Consider the following 19308-nt stretch of genomic DNA (forward strand, 5'->3'; position numbering starts at 1 on the left):
GCAAAGCACATCTAAGGGATCTGGAAGGATGGAAAGAGATCAACCAAACTCTCCCTTCCCTTTCCACATCTCAGTCAAAAACCCAAATTCATCTTGGATTTAAAATGGATCATCTTGAAAAACATGTTTGTTAGTTTTTTGTTTTTTGTTTTTTTACAACAAACCAGTGAACATAACATAAAAAAGGCAGACTCACAGATACAGAGAACAAACTAGTGGTTACTAGTGGCAGGGGGAAGGTACAATACATTGGGCGTAGGACAGACTCAAATGCATTGCACAGCATGGGGAATATGGCCAATATTTTGTAATAAATGTAAATGGAAAGTGATCTTTAAAAATTGTATTAAAAAAACCAAAACAACACCCAATGACGCTTTCCTGCTGGTCCAGTGGTTAGGAATCCACCTGCTAATGGAGGGGACACGGGTTCCATCCCTGGTCTGGGAAGATTCTACATGCCAAGGGGGCAACTAAGCCCGTGAGCCGTGACTACTGAGCCCATGAGCCACGACTACCGAAGCCCACACAACCTGGAGCCTGTGACCCGCAGTAAGAAAAGCCACCTCAATGAGAAGCCGGAGCACCGCAACTCAAAGTAGCTCCTCTTCTCTGCAACTAGAGAAAGCCTGCAGCAATAAGGACCCAGTGCAGCCAAAAAAAACAAATAAAACTAAACAAATCTTAAAAACAAAAAATAGACCAAGCCCAACATGTATTTCTGTGACAGGAAGGTGGGTAAAGAGCAAGTTTCCCACATGCCCCTATTCTATGCTCTAATATACCCTTACTCTAGATAATCAGGTCTCTACTATCACAAACCAAGAAGCCTCGTAAGAGGTGGCCTGGGTTACTGATCACGTTAATGTTTCAACATGAGAAGAGGTGGTGCTTCCTTAGGTCTCAGAGGTTTGTTTTGTTTTTTTAAAAAGCAACTAACAGAAAGGGGGCTCATGTCAAGGGATGTTCTACCCAGACACCTTTGTGGTCTAAGATGTGTGCCTAAGAGCTGTGTGCGCACGTGGGAGAATTCTGAGATAGACCAAGTATGGACTGAGAACCAGGCAAATTGAAATGACTGGCCAAAGGAAACCTGGAAGAAATGTCCTATAAAAGTAATTCAAGTCACGATGAGGGCCTGACTCAGTGCCTCTCTCTCTCCCTGAGTCCACCCACGTGTCTGTCTACGCGTGCTGGACTCTTTTTCCTCTTAACAAACGTTTTACTTACTTATCTAAAAAAAAAATAAAAAGCAACTAACAAATCTATAAGCATTGGGAGGTAATGATGGTGACCATAATGCACAATCCATGTGCTATTGTGAACATGTGCCCACCTCTCTAGTCATCACTGTTGCCTTTCATGTAACCACATCTGAGGATGGGCACAAAATCTCCAGCTTGCTCCAGACCTGCTGAATCAGAAACTCTATAGAGATGCAGGGCCCCTAAGGGATACAGGCTGGAGTTTGAAAACCCTTGTACCAGGCCATTTATCAACTCCTCCTCACCAGCCTGACAGCAACAACATTTCTCACTCTGTACTGAGACAGAATTCTTGAATCTAAAAGACATTGTGGCAATCCAATCTGTGAGGGGGAATTCCATAGGAAAGCTCCCAAGGAAGGCAACAGAAATAATTCCAGCTTTAGCCGTAAAGTCTCAGGAAGAAAAGGACTGTAGTAACGGCTTTCCTGATTGCAGTCTGTAAGAATATTTGCAGAATAGAAGAGCTAGGAAAAGATCCATAGAAAATCATCAGGGAAAATACTCAGGCAGAATAACGCGACAGTTCCATTCATTGTGGCAGGTTTCTTTTTCAGGTCATGGGCAGGTCACTTAACTGCCAAGATTCCTAACAAGTCATGAGATTTTCTAACGGGAATCTTAAAAGTTAAAATTTCTGCCAGTTCCTGATTACACATTGTAGGATACAGACTTGCCTCAGAAGCCATTCCTGAAGCCCAAGTGTTATACAAACCAGTTGGAGGGAGGCAGAAAGCCAAAAGGAACACTTCTTCCTGCCAAAGTTACGGTTTCCTATTACTCAGCGGCAGAGGGCCTCAGGGAATAATATCATAGCCTCAGCTAGGTGGGTGCATATCTTATCACAGCTCCCCATGACACAGAGAAGATTCACCCCTGGGGTGGTGAGTGGGGTGGACAGCAGAGTAGTCAAATCACTGGCAATATTCACTTGTCTCTTGGAGCAGGGATAGGAGCTCAACCCAGCTGGGTAATTAGGTGATTTAGATGAGAGCGAGTGAATGAGAGTTAGGATATGCAAACTGCTGTATTCATCCATATAAGTAGAAGGAAATATACCTTCAACTTGCCTTTTACCTTAGTTCTTAATCTCTTCACATCCTCTGAAACTCTGCTACTCAAAACATATTCAGTCAATGAGCAGCTTCAGCATCACCAGGAAGCTTTTTAGAAAAATAAAACCGCAGTCCCACCCCACCCCAATGAATCAGAAGCTGGTTTTAACGAAACCCCAGTAATTTGATTTTTGGGGTCAGCCTACCCGTGAGTTCTTTAAGATTCAACAGTATAAAAATTCCAAATAGCAACACAGCTGTGGCACTTGAGGAAATTAGGTTTATTTTGTCTCAAGAACACTGAAAGGTGTCTCCTGGATTAACATTCGGAGAGCCATTTTAAAGAACACAGCAACCAGTTGGTTGCCACATCCATTCAGGGACACAAAAGCTCACAAAAGTTAACATTTAAGAACAAAGGGACAAAAAGTAAGCAAGTTAAATAAATAAATTAAATATTTAAATAAGAATCAAACAAATAAAAAGCTTTAAATACTAAAAACAAGGATCAAAATATACCTCCATACAACTTCAGGCAATTTTAGTTCTAAAAATTGCTTACCTAGAGAAAACCTTCCCTGGCCGTCCTCTACCTACTCCAAACTAGATTATCTGGCTCTTCTCAATCCTACATGCTCTTACTTGATGGTACATTTTTTTCTCTCATTAAAATATAAACTCTTAAGCACAAGGAAGTTGCCTTTTTCAGTTGAACTGCCATCACATTACTTGATATGTAATATGCACTCAATATATTTTTACTGAATGAACAAAAAGGATATTAGAAAACAATGGGTGTTAAATTTCAGAAGTTCAGATAATATATGTGGTGCTGGTGATGACAGAGAAAGGCCTGGGGCAGGGGGAATACAGGAAAAACTATGGTTTTTAAAGGAAAAAGGACATCTGGGCATCATCATCAGTGGTACAGAAGAATGTTGGTATTCACAAAACAAAAAAACCATTTTGCCTACCAAAGGAATCTCTTGTGAGTAGTTAATGGAAAACAAGCTTGGAGAAGATGACAGGTGCCAAGCTATCAAGAAGCATGAAAAGTTTATACGCATCTTATAGGCCTTCAACAAGGAGACTGAAATCTTCCAGTAGACCTCAAAGATCTCCTTAATATATCTTCAAGATGCATGTCACTACCATATTTCTTTCTTTTTTTAAAAATGTCTTTGTTGGGTTTGTTATGATATTGCTCCTGTTTTATGTTTCAGTTGTCCTGGATGAGAGGCATGTAGGATCTTAGTTCCCTGACCAGGGATCGAACCTGCACCCCTTATACCGGAAGGTGAAGTCTTAACCACTGGACTACCAGGGAAATCCCTACACATCGTTCTCATTAGTGCCAACAGAGAGGAGAAAGGCACCTCTTCTGTCAATCAAGTTTTGTAAGCACAGTACCTACCCTTCTCTCCCCATATCCCACCCCCTCCAAGCAGAGGAAAGGATATCCTTGTTTATTAGCATCAGTGAGATCACCTTGATGATTTCAGAGCTTAAGTTGAAGCTAAAGCAGCTCCCCACATACCTGGATGGTAAACAGCAAAGATCAATTATAGTTTCTGAAGCTTAAGAGGGAGAGGAACCTTTGAAGACCAAAACAGGGTTTTAGGAGTATTAATTTTGTAACCCCAAAACCAATGAACTGAAATGGAGATAGACAGAGCGACAGAAAGGGGGGAAGACCTAGGAGGTAATTTTCATAGTGCAGGCAGCCCGAGCCAGGCGGCTACATCAGAAATTGAGAGGAAGGGCTGGACATACAAGGAAAAAACATCACCAGAGCTAGGGTAAAGAGGGGGCAAAAAACTCAAGTTTTCCTTCAAGGTTTCATGAACAGTCACCAGCAGAATGAGGGAGACACGTCAGTTGAAACAGAAATACACCAACAAAGGATCTGATTTTAAAAGAAAGATAATGGAGTCAGCAGCAAAATCAGGAAAGATGCCGCCTAGAACCCACATACATGCTCATCTCTACATGACTAAACAGAGAAAAACTGTTGATTACACTGTCTTCCCAAATAACCGAGAACAGCCTTCAAACCTATCTAATAATTTTAGATTCCTGATAATGAAACACGGATTTCTTACCTATGCTGGTCACTGAGTTCAGGCTCCTCCATTCCCTACACTCCCTTCCCACTGTCAGAAAGATAGCATCCTAACACAGTCTGCTTTTAGGGTTAAAGGCACAAGACATAGTGTTTCCTCCACACTTTCCTGCCCAGTTACTACATAATTTGGTAACTGAAATAAAAGGACAGTAAGTTGCAAAAACAACCAAAACAGAGTCAAAACTGGGCTCTCTTTTTGCAGGCCATCCTCTCCAAAAGTACACTGGGATAAAAACAGAGACAAGGAAAGCAAGAAGTAAATTTCTACTGATTAGGTAACTGTTCCTTCAATCTCACATGCCAAGGATCCTTGCATTTGGAGTGGTGATTATTTACTGTCATCGCTTAAACAAAAAAAAATGGACTTATTGTTCATGTTATTTTCTATATATAAACAGTACATTTTATACTGGAAGTACATCAAACTTCTCTTTTTACACATCAAGGATGATCTCTCTTTTTAAAAAGTAATTCTTAAAAAAAAAAATTCCTATTTTATCTATTTCCTCAAGGAGTGTTTAGAAACATAAAACGTGCACGGAGCCAAGCTAGGCATAAAAGTTGCCAGGGTTCACCACCAAAACATCCTTGTGAACCTCTATTAAATTAGAGTCTAGCAAGGGGAGGGGAGAAAGCCAAGGATGACATAGAAATGAAAAGAGGAGGAGAATTAACAGAACATGTTTTCAAAGCATTGAAAGCAGTTTTGGCAAATCCAGTTTTCTTTTACCTCTCTTGCCTGTGATCTTATTTGGAGCCCCTTAAACAAAGAAAATCCTCCTGCAACGCAGGAGACACGGATTTGATCCCTGGGTTGGGAAGATCCACTGGAGAAGGAAATGGCAACCCACTCCAGTATTATTGCCTGGAAAATCCCACGGACAGAGGAGCCTGGTGGGTTACGGTCTATGAAGTTGCAAAGAGTTGGACACGACTGAGCAACTAAACAACAACAAAACAGATTCCATGTAATTTCTCCCTAGTGTGAAAAAAAGAAATTCACTCCAATATTCTCACCTTCGAAGTTTCTCTATCATTTTCAAGTGACAACATGTAAATCCCAATTTCTGTCATCTTTCGTCTCTTCTTTCTACTCCTGGACCAAACTAAACAGAACGCCTGCTGGTCTTCAAGATGTCAAAATTCTGTTGCAAATGCTATCTCATTATGACTTGGTGATTATGTGCTTCCTTTAGCTACTTTCATATTTATCACAGAATAAGTGTGGAAAACGACCAAGGAAAACTTGAAGGATGAACATAACAAGGAAAAATCAGGAAAAAAATTTTAAAAAATAAGTCATATATTATAAAATTTAAAGTATATAAGACAGGTTTACAATTTTCACTGGAAACTTCTTTTTATTTAGTTTCCCCAAAAAACGTTTTACTCTTTTACTTCAGTTCCTTTATGGAATTGCAGATTCCACTGTCAACTTGAAAACTAGGCGTTAAAACAGAAACAACAAATTTTAAAAACCATTCATCATCTTCTTATTTTCAGGTCCTCGTCTCAATTATGCAGTATGTGTGGAATTTTCTCTACCCACTACGCACATGACTTTCCTACGAACTACCCCTAAAATAAGAAAGATTTCTCTCTTTGAGGAAATACGGAACAACTTGGGAATTTGCCCTACATAACATTTTCACCCTCTAATAAAGCAAGACTCATATAATCACATCATGCTTTCAGGTTTTCCAAACACAGGATCTTGCATGCTTATTTTCTGTCTGTGCAGAGCCAGAGTGACAGAACATAAAAGCCAAGAGATAACAAAGAGTTTGAAACAAGTTTATCTGACTTCAACAAGGCTCAAGTTCCACAAGTGTAACCCCTCTGGGCTCAGATGTAAACCAGATCATCTAATAGGTCTTCTTCACTGCTAACTGCTTTGACTAAAAATAAACACTGATGTCTCCATAGTAAGTAAGGCTGAGACTTTTATTACTGATTTCAGAAAAAGAAGTTATATATATAAACACACACACACACACACACATATATATATAAAAAAAGAAAAGCAAAAGGGCAAAATGGTTATCTGAGGAGGCCTAACAAATACCTGAGAAGAGAAGAGAAGTGAAAGCCAAAGGAGAAAAGGAAAGATATACCCATTTGAATGCAGAGTTTCAAAGAATAGCAAGGAGAGATAAGAAAGTCTTCCTATGGGAAAAACTGGAGATCGCTTCATGAAAATCAGAGATACCAAGAGAACATTTCATGCAAAAATGGGCAAAATAAAGGACATAAGTGGTATGGACCTAACAGAAGCAGAAGAGATTAAGAAGAGGTGGCAAGAATACACAGAAGAAATATACAAAAAAGACCTTAATGACACAGATAACCACAATGGTGTAATCACTCACCTAGAGTCAGACATCCTGGAGTGCAAAGTCAAGTGGGCCTTAGGAAGCATCACTACAAACAAAGCTAGTGGAGGTGATAGAATTCCAGTTGAGCTATTTCAAATCCTAAAAGATGATGCTGTGAAAGTACTGCACTCAGTACGCCAGCAAATTTGGAAAATTCAGCAGTGGCCACAAGACTGGAAAAGGTTAGTTTTCATTCTATCCCAAAGAAAGACAATGCCAAAGAATGCTCAGACTACCTCACAATTGCACTCATCTCACATGCTAGCAAGGAGAAGGCAATGGCAACCCACTCCAGTACTTTTGCGTGGAAAATCCCATCGGCAGAGGAGCCTGGTGGGCTGCAATCCATGGGGTCACGAAGAGTTGGACACAACTAAGCACCTTCACTTTCACTTTTCACTTTCATGCATTGGAGAAGGAAATGGCAACCCTCTCCAGTGTTCTTGCCTGGAGAATCCCAGGGACAGCGGAGCCTGGTGGGTTGCCATCTAAGGGGTCGCACAGAGTCCGACACGACTGAAGTGACTTAGCAGCAACAGCAGCTGCACACACTAGCAAAGTAATGCTCAAAACTCTCCAAGCCAGACTTCAATAGTACATGAACTGAGAATTTCCAAATTACGAGTTGGATTTAGAAAAGGCAGAGGAACCAGAGATCAAATTGACAACATCTGCTGGATCACAAAAAAAGCAAGGGAGCGCCAGAAAAACATCTACTTCTGTTTCATTGACTATACTAAGGCCTTTGACTGTGTGGATCACAATAAACTGTGGAAAATCTTAAAGAGACAGGAATATCAGACTACCTTACCTGTCTCCTGAAAATCTGTATGCAGGTCAAGAAGCAACAGTTAGAACTGGACTTGGAAAGGAGTACATCAAGGTTGTATATTGTCACCTTGTTTATTTAACTTATATCCAGAGTACATCATGAAAAACGCTGGGCTGGAAGAAGCACAAGCTGGAACCAAGATTGCCAGGAGAAATATTAATAACCTCAGCTACGCAGATGATACCACTCTTATGGCAGAAAGTGAAGAAGAACTAAAGAGTCTCTTGATGAAAGTGAAAGAGAAGAGTGAAAAAGTTGGCTTAAAATTCAACATTCAAAAAATGAAGATCATGGCATCCAGTCCCATTATTTCATGACAAATAGATGGGGAAACCGTGACAGATTATCTCCTTGGGCCCCAAAATCACCACAGATGGCGACTGCAGTCATGAAATTAAAAGATGCATGCTAAAAAATAAATAAATAAAAGATGCTTGCTCCTTGGAAAGAAAGCTACGACTAACCTAGAGAGCATATTCAAAAGCAGCAGAGACATTACTTTGCAGATTGTACTTGCAGACCATACTTGTCTGTATAGTCAAAGCTATGGTTTTTCCAGTAGTCATGTATGGATGTGAGAGGTGGACCATAAAGAAGGTTAAGCATGGAAGAACTGATGCTTTCAAACTGTGGTACTGGAGAAGACTCTTGAGAGTTCCTTGGACTGCAAGGAGATTAAACAAGTCCATCCTAAAGACAATCAATCCTGAATATTCATTGCAAGGACTGATGCTGAAACTCCAATATTTTGGCCACCTGATGCAAAGAGCCAATTCATTAGAAAAGACACTGATGCTGGGAAAGACTGAAGGCAGGAGGAGACGGGGACGACAAAGGATGAGATGGTTAGATGGCATTACTGACTCAATGGCCATGAGTTTGAACAAGCTCTGGGAGATGGTAAAGGGCAGGGAAATCTGACATGCTGCCGTCCATGGGGTCACGAAGAGTCGGACATGACTGAGCAACCAAACAACAACTATATGTATGTGTGAATGTATATATACAATTGAACACATGTATGTAGTATATTAACTTTTTGGAGTTAAATGTTTTAATAACCACAAAATATAAATAAAATCACTAAAATAAGGGATAGCACAGGAGGTGTTTGTTACCAAAAAGAAGATTAAAAAAAAAAAAAAAACTTGTAGCATAAAATGTACACAATTAGTGTTTTTACTCATTGTCAATGAGTTTTAGAGGTATTAACCTCCAAGACTTTAAAACTAGTAAGCTGGGGATCTATAGCTTTAGAAAAACAAACCACAGAAAAATATCCAGCGTCCGCCAAAATGTAAACTAGATTATTTAAATCTGGCTTTAGAAAACAACAACAAATAAAAATAACAAAAAAACTAGCTTTGTGTAATGAACTCTGAAAATCAGGTCTGCTTCATTTTCCAGGGGCAATTTCTACCCTCATAAATTCCACTTTCATTCCCTTCCTCAGAAACACATTTATTACTGGGATTCTTTTTTGCTTATTCATTTTTAATTGAAGGATAACTGCTCTAAAATATTGGTTTCATTTCTGTCATACATCAACATGAATAAGCCATAGGTGTACACATGTCCCCTCCCTCGTGAATGTCCCTCCCAGCCTTTCCCACCCCTCTATCTAGGTTGTTCAGTTCAGTCACTCAGTTGTGTCCGCCTTTTTGTGACCACATGAACCGCAGCATGCCAGGCCTCCTTGTCCATCACCAACTCCCGGAGCCTACCCAAACTCATGTCCATTGAGTGGGTGGTGCCATCCAAACATCTCATCCTCTGTCATCCCCTTCTCTCGCCTTCAATCTTTCCCAGCATCAGGGTCTTTTCAAATGAGTCAGCTCTTCACATCAGGTGGCCAAAGTATTGGAGCTTCAGCTCCAACATCAGTCCTTCCAACAAACACCCAGGACTGATCTCCTTTAGGATGGACTGGTTGGATCTTCGTGCAGCCCAAGGGACTCTCAAGAGTCTTCTCCAACACCACAGTTCAAAAGGATCAATTCTTCAGCACTCAGCTTTCTTTATAGTCCAACTCTCACATCCATATATGACTACTGGAAAAACCATAGCCTTGACTACACAGATCTTTGTTGACAAAGTAATGTCTCTGCTTTTTAATATGCTGTCTTGGTTGGTCATAACTTTCCTTCCAAGGAGTAAGTGTCTTTAAATTTCATGGCTGCAATCACCATCTGCAGTGATTCTGGAGCCCAAAAAAATAAAGTCAGCCACTGTTTCCACTGTTTCCCCATCTATTTGCCATGAAGTGATGGGACCAGAGGCCATGATCTTAGTTTTCTGAATGCTGAGCTTTAAGCCAACTTTTTCACTCTCTTCTTTCACCTTCATCAAGAAGCTCTTTAGTTATTCTTTGCTCTCTGCCATAAGGGTGGTGTCATCTGTATATCTGAGGTTGTTGATATTTCTCCTGGCAATCTTGATCCCAGCTTGTGCTTTTTGCAGCCCAGTGTTTCTCACAATGTACTCTGCATATACGTTAAATAAGCAGGGTGACAGTACACAGCCTTGACATACTCCTTTTCTTATATGGAACCAGTCTGTTGTTCCATGTCCAATTCTAACTGTTGCTTCCTGACCTGCATACAGGTTTCTCAAGAGGCAGGTCAGGTGATCTGGTATTCCCATCTCTTTCAGAATTTTCCACGGTTTATTGTGTTCCACACAGTTAAAGGCTTTGGTGTAGTCAATAAAGCAGAAATAGATGTTTTTCTGGAACTCTCTTGCTTTTTCGATGATTCAGCGGATGTAGGCAGTTTGATCTCTGGTTCCTCTGCCGTTTCTAAAACCAGCCTGAACATCTGGAAGTTCACGGTGCACGTACTGCTGAAGTCTGGCTTGGAGAATTTTGAGCATTACTTTACTAGCGTGTGAGATGAGTGCAATTGTGCGGTAGTTTGAGCATTCTCTGGCATTGCCTTTCTCTGGGATTGGAATGAAAACTGACCTTTTCCAGTCCTGTAGCCATGGCTGAGTTTTCCAAATTTGCTGACATACTGAGTGCAGCACTTTCACAGCATCATCTTTTAGGATCTGAAATAGCTCAGCTGGAATTCCATCACCTCCACTAGGTGTTTTCGCAGTGATGTCTCCTAAGGCCCACTTGACTTCACATTCCAGGACGTCTGGCTCTAGGTGAGTGATCACACCATCGTGATTATCTGAGTTGTGAAGATCTACGTTGTTACAGAGCCCAGTTTGAGGTCCCGGAGTCATACCGCAAATTTCCATTGGCTATCTATTTTACATATGGTAAAATATGTAAAGCATATACTTTATGCTTTATACGTATATGCTTCCATGGTACTCTCTCCATTTGTCTCACCCTCTCCTTCCTGCCCCTCACCCGTGTCCATTAATTCTGTTCTCTATGTCTGCATCTCCACTGCTGCCCTACAAATAAGTTTATCAGTGCCATTTTTCTATCACTAGGATTCTTAAAATTGTATTCTCCTGACAGAAACAAAATCAAGATCAGTACCCTGAGGCTGCTGTTTAAAGTACAGTCACAGAAGGACAAGGGCTTCCCAGGTGACTCAGTAGTAGAGAATCTGCCTGCCAAATCAGGAACAGGAGAGGCAGGTTTGATCCCTGGGTTGGGAATATCCCCTGGAGGAGGAAATGGCAACCTACTCTAGTATTCTTGCCTGGAAAATCCCATGGACAGAGGAGCCTGGTGTGCTGCAGTCCATGGGGTCACAAAGAGTCAGATAGGATAAGTGACTGAGCACACATACACACGGAAGGACAATTCTGAAAACTGGCTAAAAAACCAAATGGAATTCAAAATTCCTTAAAGTAGAAGATAGTCTACCCAGATGTGAGCACTTTACATAAGCAGCTTTCAGAGTCAGTAAGGTTTAACAACAAAACAAGCAGTTTTAATTAAAAGAAGTTTCCATCAATGGCCATTAGTAGGAGGCTGGTTAAACAAACTGGGCACATTCATACAATGATATACTAAACAGCTATTTTAAAAATGAAACAGGTCTATGCACAATGATATAGGTTGCTCTCCACGAATACTGCAAGGTTCAAAAGGAGTCAAGGCACAGAGCAGTGTGCATCCATCTGTGTGAAAAAGAAACACACACATATATATGTGCACATGTGTCTATCTACGTAAATATGTGCATATAAAATGTATGCAGACAGGCAGCAGACACAAATATCTTGGTAGATATCTCTAGAAAGAATCAGAAAAAAGTGAAAAGTGAAAGTGAAGTCAGTCGTGTCCGACTCTATGCGACCCTGTGGACAGTAGCCCACCAGGCTCCTACGTCCATGTGATTCTCCAGGCAAGAATACTGGAGTGGGTTGCCATTTCCTTCTCCAGGGGATCTTCCTGACCCAGGGACTGAACCCAGGTCTCCCACATTGCAGGCAGACGCTTTAACCTCTGAGCCACCAGAGAAGCCCGAGTCAGAAGAAACTGATAAAAATCATTGCCTCTGGGGCTACAGTCTGAGATGACAGACTTCATTATTTACCCTTTCCTGCTTTAAAAAAAACAAAACAAAACATTTCTACTTACTTTTTCAAAGACAACACACACACATCCCAGAAACTCAGAAACTGAAAAGTTTTAATCAGAGCACCAACTCTTTAGACATTCTGCCCACACCCCAGGTTTAGATTTCTGCCTATTTTCAAGAGTACCTTTATTTTTTCCCTTTAATTGCTTCTTAAATGGGAAAGATACATAGACTATGTCTTCTCTTATAGTCATTACATAGGGGCTTATTTAGGAAAACCACTGGCATGAGTCTCTAGATAATAGGTAGGAGGAGAGACCTTCTGGCCAGTCAGTTGATAGCTTTTAAAAAGAGAAAGAGAGATTGTAAAGGGATTGTTCAACAGTTTACAGGGGCCACAGAGTAACCACACAACTATTAAGGAGACTACAGTAAACAGCACCATATTATTAGGCATCTCCCAGGGGGCTCTGTCTGGGTTGTGGGAGAAGTGGCCTGTAAGATCATGCCTTCCAGAGCTCCTGGTCCAATCTTAAGGACAAAGGAGAAGTCCAAAGCCAATCATAATCCACCAGACACCCCTGTCCCCCCAGCTTGGGGCTTCCCAGGTGGCTCAGTGGGTAAGGAATACACCTGCAATGCAGGACATGCAGGAGACACAGGGTCAATCTTGGTGTCGGGAAGATCCCCTGGAGAAGAGAATGGCTACCCACTCCAGTATTCCTGCCTGGAGAAACCCATGGACAGGGGAGCCTGGAGGGCTACAGTCCATGGGATCACAAAGAGTCAGACACAATTACACATGCGCGCCCCTCGAATTTAGCTGGGAGGCATCTGGTTCAAGCCTGAGCTGTTCTGAGTTACAGAGGAATAAACTGTTATAAAAATGTTTTCTGAAACAAGCCCTTGCTAAAATAAGTAGCAAACATTTAATTACCAGCAGTTTTGCTTTCTTAAGGGATTTGAGGAACGAATGATTCTTTAAAATGCTCTTCAACAAATATAGATAATAGATATCTTTTTGTTAACACAAATAGGAAAGAATTCTACTGAGCTTCGAATTGCTTCCAAATTAAATATAGCAGGTTCCCAATCCAGTTTTCTTATTGCAGCAAATATGGTGTTTATTTTGTTGAAAAATAATGTTTAAATAAAGAGATGTTGACCCAACATCATTTCTTCCCTTTAACTCTTCATTATGTAACATGTAATTCATTAGTACCACACCAAATAGAGGCCACTAGAAATAGTGAGGTTGGGATGAATATATGAGGACACTTCATATTTAGACACGCATACACACACATATGCACATACACATATATTGTACATATAGACATACATTTTCACACATGTGAGAAATGGAGTATTTCCAGCCATGTCAGTAAACAAGGATGTCACAGTCATCAGTGATTCCAGCCCTCCAGGGCATTCAGGAAGGAAAAGAATATCTGCTAAATCTGGCAGTCATGAGGCTGCAGCCACTCCCTATGGTGAGCACTGAGGGACTCAGGATGTGAAAAAAACACAGGCTACTGACCCCAGGATAGCTGAGATGCATATGAAAGGAATGATTTCAGTGAGCCCAGACTCATGCACTAAATTACTTAATTTGAAACATTTGGTTTCCTTTCATTAATTGTTGTTTAATTAACAAAAATCTCTTGATGTTCCAGCTACCTGCCCTTTGTCGTGAAAAGTCTATAAAACCTGGTTTCTTCCCTTGCCTCCGTGAAGCAGTTCTCTCAGGATTATGTGAGAAGCTGCCTCCTGGGCTTAAGTCCTAAAAATTTCCACCAAAAAAAACATAACTCTCAACTTTAAGGTTGTGAATATTTCTTAAGCTGACACATGTAATTCATATATTATAATATTTAATATATAAAACTGCTATACCATTTATTTCAATAAATATTTATTATGGGCTTATTATGCATTCTATTTTAGGCACTGGATAAAGATAGTCTAGCAGAATTAGTCACAGATGATGTTCAAACTGTAAATTCTATTGGTTGCTTTTCTTTTTACCTGCTGATTGAGACTTTCCTAAACTAATAAAGGCAAAAGGAATCAAGATAACTGCAGTAAGTAGGGTAAAGGCAGGGACCATTTTCTAAACAGAGAACAACTAAAAGTAAGTGCATGCTAAATGTTAAAGGCAGCTCACAGGCACCAAAGGCTACAGAACCAGAGAAAGAAGCACCCCGTGCAGACTGGGGCAGTCAGATAAACTGGAGGTATGGGCACCTGGGAGAAGATACTTCAGTGAATGAAAGGAGGAACATAGGTCTCCTAAATAGGAGAGGACTGAAGGGAAAACAGTGTGAGCAAAGGCATGGAGGCAGAAATGAGAGTGATGTGGCAGATGATTGGGAGGTGGTGATAGGAGGGTGAGTCCATTTCTGTGTGATGAGAAATGAAGAGATTTATTAGTTAGAAAGAGGTTCCTACAGCTAGGAAGCAAGCAAGACAGACAAGAAGTAATCCAATTGTGATGGGAGCTGGGATCCAAATCCAACCCTTCCCCTTAGGTTTATCAAATTTCAACACTAGACAGGGAAACTAGCAGGGGAGTCAGGCTAGGAGAATGGACTGAGTGGTCAGTAGGTAGGAATGAACAGCTCACCTTCTGACTACCATCTCTAACAGGGTGACCACACACTTCTGTGTCAATCATACATGCCACATTGCTTCCGCTAATGTCTTTTCATCACAATCCTAACAGTCACTGAAAATGTGGTGAGATTTTTGGAAAATATGACCAGGTCCTCTGCCCATGCTACACTCTTGATTGTGACTCAGTCTGAAACCACTCTGGTATAAGGGCCCAATACAGTGTTCTGCTTTGACATAGGGGGAAAATGAAGAGGGCTCCAAATGGCCTAATTACAAGTTGTGCGTCCCACTCTGCTCCCTCAGATAAGGCCCCCTAGTCAAACAACCTTCTTTACCATAGGGGCTCTTGCGGCATATCCATGAATAGGTGATTTTAGTTCCCGGTCAACATGTGAAATTACTGAAACTAGCCAATCACACTCTCCCATGGAATCCTCTTGATACTACAAAGTCTGGCTCCCATAGCTCCTGGCAGTTCACTCTGTTTCCAGTGTGTGTGGCCTTATGTGGAATGCTAAGTCCTCCTCCCCTGGGGAGTGTGTAACTGATAAACTGCTGTCAAGCTTATCTGTCAATGTTTGGCCATCCTCAACCCTCCCTCACCAACAGGGTGAATAGAATGCAACCAAAACACCTACCAAAGAATATGTCATTTTCTGAGATCCTTACATACAAAGCAGGTGCACTGGTGATTTCTAATAGGATTATCCTGACATCATATTGAAGGGTATATGAACCTAGCTTCATGAACTCCTAACTAAACTTTGCATTTACATCTACACAGACTCTGCCAGGATAAACACAAGCCATCTTCAAGTTAAGGTATTATTGCTATTATTACAGACACAAGACATATCCCATGTCACACAAAATAAAATGTATTAAATACAGACCCCACTATAATAAAATAGTGGGGGATTATGAGGCAATCAGCAGTTAAACCAAAATCTACTTACTGTTCAAGATCTTATTGTATTCAAGCCTACTTCAGTCTTTCCATTTTCTAACAGGAACCACAACCCGTAATTGGGATTTCCCACTGACATGGAGGAAAAAGATAGTAGGCTTCTTGGTAGCCCATAAGTAGCTAAAGAGGGGAAGGTTAAACTATCGCCTATGAATAAATCAGTCCACTTCCTTATTCAAAATATCCATGAAAAACTGTATTTACCATTTCTCTTAGACTACTCTAGATCAACTATGAATTGTCAACAACACCAAAGAACCATATGGGACCCATTTCTTCCTCGGAGTACACTGGATACAGGTCCATTTTTTGATTGAGAGTCTGCAGATGGCCTCAGGAAAGTTTTGTCCTCCATAAAACAATATCAGCATATCTTTTTACTAGTTACATTATTGACCTGCTCCTCCTTTATCTTGGCTCCCTTGACTGGGAAACAAACAAAATCACAACATTTCTATCAAACTTGGGTAACATTTTCTAGAGTGAGTCACAGAAAATATAAGGGAAGTAAAAATAAACACCCATTCAAGAAGTGAGATAAACGGATGCACTTTTGCAGGGTCACAAACATCTCATCATAGTTTCATAGCTTCTCAGAGTAGATGCTAGAAACACTCTGCCTTGGAGCAAAACTGCCTGCCTGAGTTGTCACCCAAGCATTTACTAGATAAGTGAAACTGACTTAACCCCATTATGCCTCATTTCCTCATTCATAAAATGGGGGTATCACAGTGTCTACCTGACAGGGTTTTATGAGAATTAAATGAATTAATATAAATAATGCTGTAACAATGTCTGAGACATAGAAAGTTCACTTTCCTATGTGCACTCTTTTTCCTCATATATGTGTATGTGTGTGTGATCATCTCTAGTATTTAAAAGAAAATTAGTACTCTAGACACTTAGAAGTCTAGACTTGTAGCAAAAAGGACTGTAAGAGAGACGCTTCTGCATTGTCAGTCATGTGAAACAGCTCATCACCAGCACACACATCTGAGTAAAGAACTCCTGCAGTGAGATCATGTGAGCTGTGGTTTTGCAGGTCACTCCTGGGCTTGTTTTCCACGTTTAATTTCACTGCTTCTCTGTGGTAGTTTACTACTTGTACAGGAAGACCGAAAGCTCAGTTTCACAATACAGTCTCCTGTTTCTAAAAGAATTTCAATCACCAACATAAATGACTTAAAGGTATCCTGCTGAGTCTCAAGATACTTTTTAAAGTAACTTTCGAAAAGCTAGCTTCATCCCTCTTTGGCACAAAATGACCACAATGATAACAGCTTCAAAGGTATAACAACTTCAATATAGGTAGAGATGGCCTATGAATGATATAGCAAGTGTCACTTGTGGAATGAAACTGCTGATTTCCTTGCCAATATGAACTTCACTTCGCAATGTAAAGCCAGATACTTGTACAGACTTTCATATGAGGTTAAATAGCATAAAGAGTCTAGTAGGCCTTCAAACTGATCCTCTGTGCTGAGCCACTAGCTAAAAGCACAAAAAAAAAAAAAAAAAAAGAAAAAGAAAAGAAGAAGAAGAAGAGAGGAGGGAAGTAAAGAGAAATTAAGACACCAGGTAGAAAGACAAAGGGGCTTCCTAGGTACCTCAGTGGTAAAGAAACTGCCTGCCAAGAAGATACAGGTTTGATCCCTGGGTCAGGAAGATCCCCTGGAGAAAGGAATGGCAACCCACTCCAGTATTCCTGCCTAGAGAATTCCAAGGACAGAGGTGCCTAGTGGGCTCTAGTCCATGGGCTCACAAAGAGACAGACATAACTTAATTAAAGACTAAAACAACAACAGAAAGACAAAGCAACTTCCACTCCTCCAGCTGTGATATGTGTTAACTCTGGCCATTCACTGCGCTTCTGGGGTGTTAAGTTTTCATGTCAGGCACTGACGTGACACAGAAGAAGGAAGATGTTATTCCTGCCCAGGCGGAAATAGGGCTGACAGTTTCTGTCTTTCTCACTTACCTCCAAGACAACAACAGCCTCCTAGGGACAGAGATAAACTACCCCTAAACTTTCCATTCATTCTAAAACTTTCCATATTAAAAAGCAAAACAAAAACAAACAAAATTCTTCAAAACCCTTACCTCTCAGCTGGAACAGAAGAGGATAATGAGAGGGAAAGAAGGGTGTATTTTACTTTTCACTATCTTTACATTTAATATTTCTTTAAAACAAGGATTCTATATAACTTTTATAATTAAAATATAATAATGTGTAAAATTACAACACTTCCTAACACCATACACAAAGATAAACTCAAAATGGATTAAAGACCTAAATGTAAGACCAGAAATTATAAAACTCTTCAGGGAAAACTTAGCCAGAACATTTGATGACATAAATCAAAGCAAGATCCTTATGACCCACCTCCTAGAGGAAGGGAAATAAAAACAAAAACAAACAAGTGGGACCTGATTAAACTTAAAAATTTTGCACGGCAAAGGAAACTGTAAGCAAGGTGAAAAGATAACCCTCAGAATGGGAGAAAATAATAGCAAATGAAACAGCTGACAAAGGATTAATTTCCAAAATAAACAACCAGCTCTACAAACAACAAATGCTGGAGAGGGTGTGGAGAAAAGGGAACACTCCTGCACTTTTGGTGGGAATGTAAACTGATACAGCCACTATGGAAGAGGTATGAAGATTCCTTAAAAAACTAGGAATAAAACCACCGTATGACCCAGCAATCCCACTCCTAGGCATATACCCTGAGGAAACCAAAACTGAAAGAGACACATGTATCCCATTGTTCACTGTAGCACTACTTACAATAGCTAGAACATGGAAAAAACCTAGATGTCCATTGACAGATGAATGGATAAAGAAGTTGTGGTACATATATACAATGGAATATTACTCAACCATGAAAAGGAATGCATTTGAGTCAGTACTAATAAGGTGGATAAACCCAGAGCCTATTATACAGTGTGAAGTAATTCAGAAAGAGAAAGGTAAATATTGTATACTAACACATACATATGGAATCTAGAAAGATGGTACCAATGAATTTATTTGCAGGGTACCAATGGAGAACAGACATAGAGAACAGTCTTATGGACATAGGGAGAGGGTAAAAGAGGGTAAGATGTTTGGAGAGAGTAACATGGAAACTTATACTACCATATATAAAGTAGATAGGTAACAGGAATTTGCTGTATGGCTCAGGGAATTCAAACAGGGGCTCTGTATCAACGTAGAGGGGTGGGATGGGGAGGGAGATGGGAGCAAAGTTTAAGAGAGAGGGGACATATGTATAACTATGGCTAATTCATGTTGATGTCTGACAAAAAAAAATACAATTCTGTGAAGCTATTATCCTTCAATTAAAAAATAAGTAAAATTAAAATCCGTTCTCCCTTCTCTAAGCTTGCTTATCTGAATTATTTCTAGCATTCCTCATAAACAGTACTTTCTTTTTAATACTTGGGAAGGAAAGGTCAAAAGGCAAGGGAAAGGGTAGGCTGGAGACAGTCATCCTCATCTGGACATCCATCAAAATGTAAAAAAAAAAAAAAAAAAAAAAATCAGGCCACGTAACACGTGGATTATGACAATGATTTTTAG

At 40.3% G+C, this 19308-nt stretch overlaps 1 protein-coding gene across 2 annotated transcripts in view; it reads right to left on the reverse strand.

Annotated features, from left to right (window-relative positions):
* Window positions 1–19308, reverse strand: part of FGD6 (FYVE, RhoGEF and PH domain containing 6) — a 111470-nt gene that overhangs the window by 65927 nt on the left and 26235 nt on the right. The gene's annotated exons all lie outside the window — the stretch shown is intronic.

The sequence above is a fragment of the Muntiacus reevesi genome, chromosome 4, assembly GCF_963930625.1.
Source record: "Muntiacus reevesi chromosome 4, mMunRee1.1, whole genome shotgun sequence".
In the NCBI taxonomy this organism is placed as follows: Eukaryota; Metazoa; Chordata; class Mammalia; order Artiodactyla; family Cervidae; genus Muntiacus; species Muntiacus reevesi.